This window comes from Dromaius novaehollandiae, chromosome 3 (assembly GCF_036370855.1).
Source record: "Dromaius novaehollandiae isolate bDroNov1 chromosome 3, bDroNov1.hap1, whole genome shotgun sequence".
Taxonomy (NCBI): Eukaryota; Metazoa; Chordata; class Aves; order Casuariiformes; family Dromaiidae; genus Dromaius; species Dromaius novaehollandiae.
Genome location: NC_088100.1, coordinates 65,336,129 through 65,342,574, shown reverse-complemented (window position 1 = coordinate 65,342,574; position 6,446 = coordinate 65,336,129).

The following is a 6,446-nucleotide window of genomic DNA, read 5'->3' as shown; positions in this document are numbered from 1 at the left end:
ATTTCTTATAAAAGATAATAGTAAGTTAAGAGCAAATAATCAAAGGTAGTGTGGTCCTGATTTGATACTACAAATTCTGCATATAACTGTTGGCTGGAATCAAATAATGATGTGGTACATTCACTAAAAAAAAGTATGTTTTGGGTTATCTTCACTCAGATGAGCTTTTGCATAATTTCGTATTGTGGCAGTGATTCATAGATAGGAAAATACTTTTTCTTCCTTTATAAGGCTTTTCTCTGACAACACCAAGCATTACATTGGTAGCATTTGTATATACTTGCTGACTGAAGCGCTCCAAGGGTAACTGTTTTAATAGGAACAATTTTATTGTTAAAGAAGCAAATTACAAAGTTAATTGAATCCGATTTTATTTACATGTATGTCTCGTTATAAACTAGAGACTCACCTTTGAAGATGCTTTGAAGAAGAACTTCAAAGAAAAAAAGTCTCCAGTTTGTACTGAGATATACATGCAAATAAAATCAGATTCTTCTTTTTGAAAGCCCCATTTAGTTAACGTGAGGCGGCAAGTAGGTTCTGAAGGCTTCCAAGAAAGTGATGAAAGATTCTTGTTCATGTTTCATCTCAGATGTATTTCATAGGGTGGCACCTTGTACTCATGGAAGCATGAGATTGCTGTAGTGTCACCTTCCAAAAAAATGCATACTATGAGGCATACCTGTTCATACGAAGTAAAGTACTTATTTCCTTATTATGACTAGCAGCATAACAAAGTGTGTGTGTATTTATCATCCAGGTAAATGTGCAATGTAGCACATGTAGCAATGTGCTGAATGTAGCAAAGCTGAAATGAGACATCATAAAGAAAATGAATTAACACTGGAAATAATATGGATCATGTGGATTTAGCACAACATGTGTGTTCCACTTTATGGAATGATGACAGATATGCCCTCAGGAAACTTCACTGGAAAAGTGTGTCTGTGTATATATACACATGATTTGGATATCTGAATGAATGAATATAAGCATATCTAAATATTTAGACTTCTATATTTTTATTGATCTATATTATATTCTATTTTATTATTGCAACTCTAACATGAATAGTCCCACTGAAGTCAGTACTATTACACATGAGCACGAGTAGTTTAAAACCTCCACCAGTATTTTGTGTGTATCCGGTGCTGGCTTACTACAAAAAATCAATACTTTGTTATTTTCCAAAACATTAACTATGTGACTTGCTTAAAAATTACAAAAACCTTGTGCCAAAATGTGCATGTTGAATAAACTATCTTCTCAGAGCAGCAGGATGGTGATTCAGGCAACCACTTGAGACTAATGAGGGGAGGCAGGAAGCAGAATAGAAGAGACTTGCACAATCACTCAGAAAGCAAGATCTTCCAGGTTATATTTAAGCCTTTTTCTGAAGTAGGATCACTACTCCAAGTGTTCCCTCTCAGTTTGCCCCAGTTTTCTACCATACACCTACATCTTTAGCTCCTTGCTGCCATTCTCCTGTGACTTCCTTGATCAGTTCTGCTGCAGCCTTCCTCACTTCTGGAGATCTCTGTTCTAGTCATGCCTCCTTTCCTTCTCTTTGCCTAAGTGGATTTTCAGTTCTCCTCTCCAGCAGTGCTTTGGCTCCTTGCTCTAATCATTGTGTTCTACTGTTGTCCTACTCAGTCCCTAACCAGCTGAGATAATCTCCCTAGGATCTGGGAGATCCCTAGGAATGAAAGCTGAGTCTATTTATCCTGGCAGGTTTGATGAACTCCATGGTATTGTTAGCAAACTGCAAGAACACAGACTGTAAAAGCAGCTGCATTGGAAAGAGCAAATGTCCGTGTAGCCCAGTGTCCTAACTCCAAAAGCAGCCAATAGCAGATTCCTACAGAAAACTATAAGAAGGTGGCAAACATATACAATGCTGTCTCTAAGCACTTTTCAGCCTTCAACAAATTTGTGGCTCAGATGAGGTTTATATGAGCAGATTAATGCTCAGTGCGTTTAGCTTCTGTGAACTTACCAGTGTCCCTGTGAACTCATGGAAACTTTTAGCATTCACAGCGTTCTTGGGCAGGGAGTTCCACAGCTTAACAACACATTGTACAACTAACCACCTCTCTTTCTTTGTTGTTAAGACACTGAGAAATCAGAGATTACTGTTATGTTGCAGAAACCCCAAGAATTAGACCTCCCAACAGGATGCATTCGCTCTGTGTCTCTTAGAAGCCAGCTGTCAGGGCCCTGAGGGCATTAATAGGCCTGAATAGCACTGACCAGCCCCACCTGAGACCCTCTCAGCCATTGCCCCTGCCTCCATGTGCCCAGGAGCCTATTTCAGCTCAGGCCTGGGCCTTCATTCCCTGTGTGAGCTATGCTGTAGGTGTGTCTGTCCTCAGCCCTGTTTCCAGTTCCTGGTGGACTCTTTGGACATACATTTTATTTTGCCTCCAGCCCTGTCTCTGGCCCTGTCTCCTGTTGCTCCTGATTTGCTTTCCCTGGACCGAGGTCATCGCTTACCATGTTGGGGGCATGACAGACCCTGTTACTGGCACCTGACTCTGCCCGCTGTGCTCAAACCCTGTGGGACATCATCCCATTGATGAGGGTATGGCCTAAGCTGGGGTTGTCTCCACACTTTGTCTCACAAGGCTTTCTGGGTGTCAATTCTTCAAACAGTTCTCCAGAATCTCCCACCTTTCTTTCTGAAGACACTCTTCTAGATTTCCCTGAGGAACAGGAAAAAGCTTCTGCCCCCAAACTTGGATAGCCAGCCCTCTTTCATGAGTTTATAGCATTTTTCTAGTTTAAAAGAGGTTATTTTTTGTTGCTGAAGGTAATCAAAAGTGGTTCTAAAATATACTAGAAATATGATTGCTGCTGAAGTTATCTTGCCTGTGGCATCCACAAAGGGAAGGAACAGCAATTAATTCATATTCTGTGTTTTAAACAGATGCAGATGAAAAGAGAAGATGCCAGACCTTTCGTGGAGATGTAATAGAACAGTTAGTACTGGAATTTTCTGGGGTGAGGGGGAAGAAGAAATCTTTGGGGTTCTTTCCAGTTGTAGAAACAACCCATTAAAATATCCTTGAGAAAAAAGCCTGAAGAGTAATCTTGGCCTTCTGAGTCCTGAAATCTATCTAGTGTCAGCAAGAATCTGTGACATTCACTGGCAGTATCTGATTCCTGTTTAGTAGCTTCCCATTGATGATACTAGTGTTAATATCAATTCCTTCTTTAACTTAGATGACAGAAGTCTGTGCTGAGGATCTAACAGTTTGATGCTAGCCAATGCTGCAGGCAGGTGCCAATATAGTGTATCTTTTTGGAGGAGGAGGGGCATTTTATATGCCTTGAAAACTATTTTGAAAGAATAGTATTAATGTGTTCCCTTATTAGTTTGGATTTAAGATTCACCGAATCATTGAAATAGTGGCTGGAAAGCACCTGTTCAGGCTGGAAGTTACCTCAGGAGGTCTCTTGGTCAAAGCAAGGTCAGCTATGAGCTCAGAGCAGGTTGCTCAGGGCTTTATCCAGCCTGGTCTTGAAAATCTCCAAGGACGGAAACTGTACAAATATCCTGTAGCCCAACCTCTTGCTCAGAGCAGGACTATTGCCACATCAGGTCAAGTGTGGTTTTGACTGGCCAGGTCTTGGAAACCTTCAAGGATGGGAATCTCTAGGTAACCTGTTCCGGGGCTGACTACCCTCCTGGTGAAGAAGTTTTTCTTATACAACTTTGATTTGACCAGCTTCTGTGTATGTATCATGTCAGAATTTTTAGTTATATAAAAGCATACTAATTTTCCACACGTTCCATGTAGGTTCAATAAGTATAGAAGGTATTGTATAGTTGCATTTGCCTTCTGTGTGGCTTGTTGCAGGATTTAAATATTTGTAGCATGCACTGAGATCCTCCAAAGAAAAAGCATTGTGCAACTGCACATTATTTGTTTTAATAACCCTGATGCTACAGCTGGAAAAGGACAAAGTCTATCATTGGATCTGCCAGCACACCCAGTATTTCAGGTGTGTACTCAGCATAGTCCTGAATCTAGTACTGTAGTTTTTAAGGCTCTCTCAGAGGTGTAAAACCAAGATTAGTGAGAAATGCATTGGAGGTTTACCAATATTTAATACATTCTCCTTTATAATTATTTAAAGGTCTTTTCCATGTCTTTAAATGCTGGCATGTTGTAAAATGAGTAGGGTTTTCAGAAGGATAAGACTGCAAGTCACTTACAGGGAATGTTGTGGAGGGAAAGCAAGGAAGGACAAGACTCTTTGCACAGGAGGATTTCTAATCTCCTTGCTCAGACACTGTTTGTTCACATGTTAAAATATATTATAATCAAATGATTCGATCTACCAAACTGCATTAACATTCATTTACCAGTTTTATCATAAATAACCTTTCTCACAGTAGTATCCCCTAGTAGTATCCCCTTGATAGACTTGAGAGAAAGCTTGGACAATGTCGCACTGATCTTTCAAATGTTTGCATGCGCATTCAATATTAGACAACAATGAATCTCATATGTGCTTTTAAAATAAATCAAAATAAATCTTGGGAAACTTCTTCATCCTTGGGAAAGCTTCTGAATTATTTTAGCAAGTACTCATTTCATTATAAATTTAATCATGTTTACAATTGTTCCAAGGTCAGCAACATGATGTTTACAGGTGAGCAAAATAAAACTCCTGTGAACCAAAGTTCATTTTGTTCATTCAAAGTAAATTTTAGAAACAAGAACAGAACAGAAAACACTTGACAGAAAACTTTCTTCTATAAAGCTGGGGACTTATTAATGCAGAGTATGGTTTCTGATGTATATTATGGAAATGATATGTGGAAAGGATTGTTGCACTTTATTTAATCTTAAATTCACAACACCTGCCCTTGTCAGGTACCCCTGCTCTTTTCCCCTTTTAAAGGTAGAGGAAATTGAATATTGTTTATGATTAATTCAGCACAAGATAGAATATGCAACTTGTATCACAAAGAACCAAAGTGAAGAAAACAACAAGTCTTTTGTTGTTTTCTGTAGCCTCTTTTTTTAAACCGTTCAATAATTTATCAGAAAGGGCCATAATGGAGCGAGACCTTTTCAGAATAAAACAGTCCTAAGGCAGCAGTTGAAATAAAATACTCACTTCAGTTGGTTTAATAGCTTGGCTAAATGCCTACTAAAATTGTTTTATTTTCCTTGCCAAAGTTTACATTTAATATCAGTAGGATAAACTACTCTTCACTTTCCCCATATGAAATGCCACTGAACAGTATTGGTAGTTCAGCGTAAGTACAGGCTCCTAACTCAGGGGCTCTGGGGAAAATCCAGAAAGTAAAGTTTAACTTTTTGAAGCAGTTTCAGCCTCACCTCTAGTAGGTACATACATAGGCTTGTGGGCATAGTCATCTGCACGCACCTCTGAATCTGAAATCATACCCTCAATCCCAGTGGTGAGAAACTCTGTACAAACTCAGGGTGCAAATAAAGACAATCTCTACCACAAAGATCATACAACAGGTGGATACAAGACAAAAGGATTAAAAAAAAAGAAAACAATTAAACAACCTGAATCTGTATGATCCACCAAGGTTTAAGCACAGCTGCAACCTAATTTCTGTCAAAGATTCCATGGGCATCACAGACAGGGAAAATTTTCAGGGTGTTTAAGGAAAAATTTGTAGGTTAATTTGTTGGCAAATCTTCTGGCTTACAAGCAAAGGACTCAAAGTTATTTTCTTAAGCCAGGTATTTGCATCATGATTGTATGTAAAACTTATTTTCAGATCCCTTTTTTTTGTAAACTCCATATGCAAAATTATAGGCCTTATTTGGAAACTTTGATTCAACTCAAGAAAATCCAATATTTTTTCTAGGTGAGAAGATTTGTGAAGATTATGCCTGCAAACAACTGTGAAGGTAAGAAGGTAAACTTCCTTTACTGCGTAAGCTGAGAGCATGAAACACAGCTTCCAAACTGAGATTATTAGTTTCATATCAAAGTAGGACAGCGAGTTGCTAGCAGTCTGCAATTCTTCTTGGTCAGACTTGCATTTGGCCTCAACTCTCTTCTCTGAGTTGCTCTGTAAAACAAATTCCCAGAACTCTTTGCCCCTCTATAGCTTGGCGGCTCAGTAGAAATACAACTGCTACGACGTCTTTAAAGCATTAAGCGACTATTTGTCCCATGCTGGAGGATACATTGCTGAGTAGTTCCACTGGCTGTGTGACATCTCCCAAAGAGACACTGGCAATATCTCATTTGTAATTTCAGACTCTGTTTCGTTAGACATAGACAAATGCAGAACTAAAAACACGCAAAAATTCCTTCCCTAAAGAGGATTGATGTATACAGAAATATTTGTACAGAAAAATGTTTCTAAACAATGCATGCACTAAACAGTTTAACAGTTCTCTTTTTAAAATGATTTTGCTCCAGTAACTGTAATTAGCAAAGGAGAA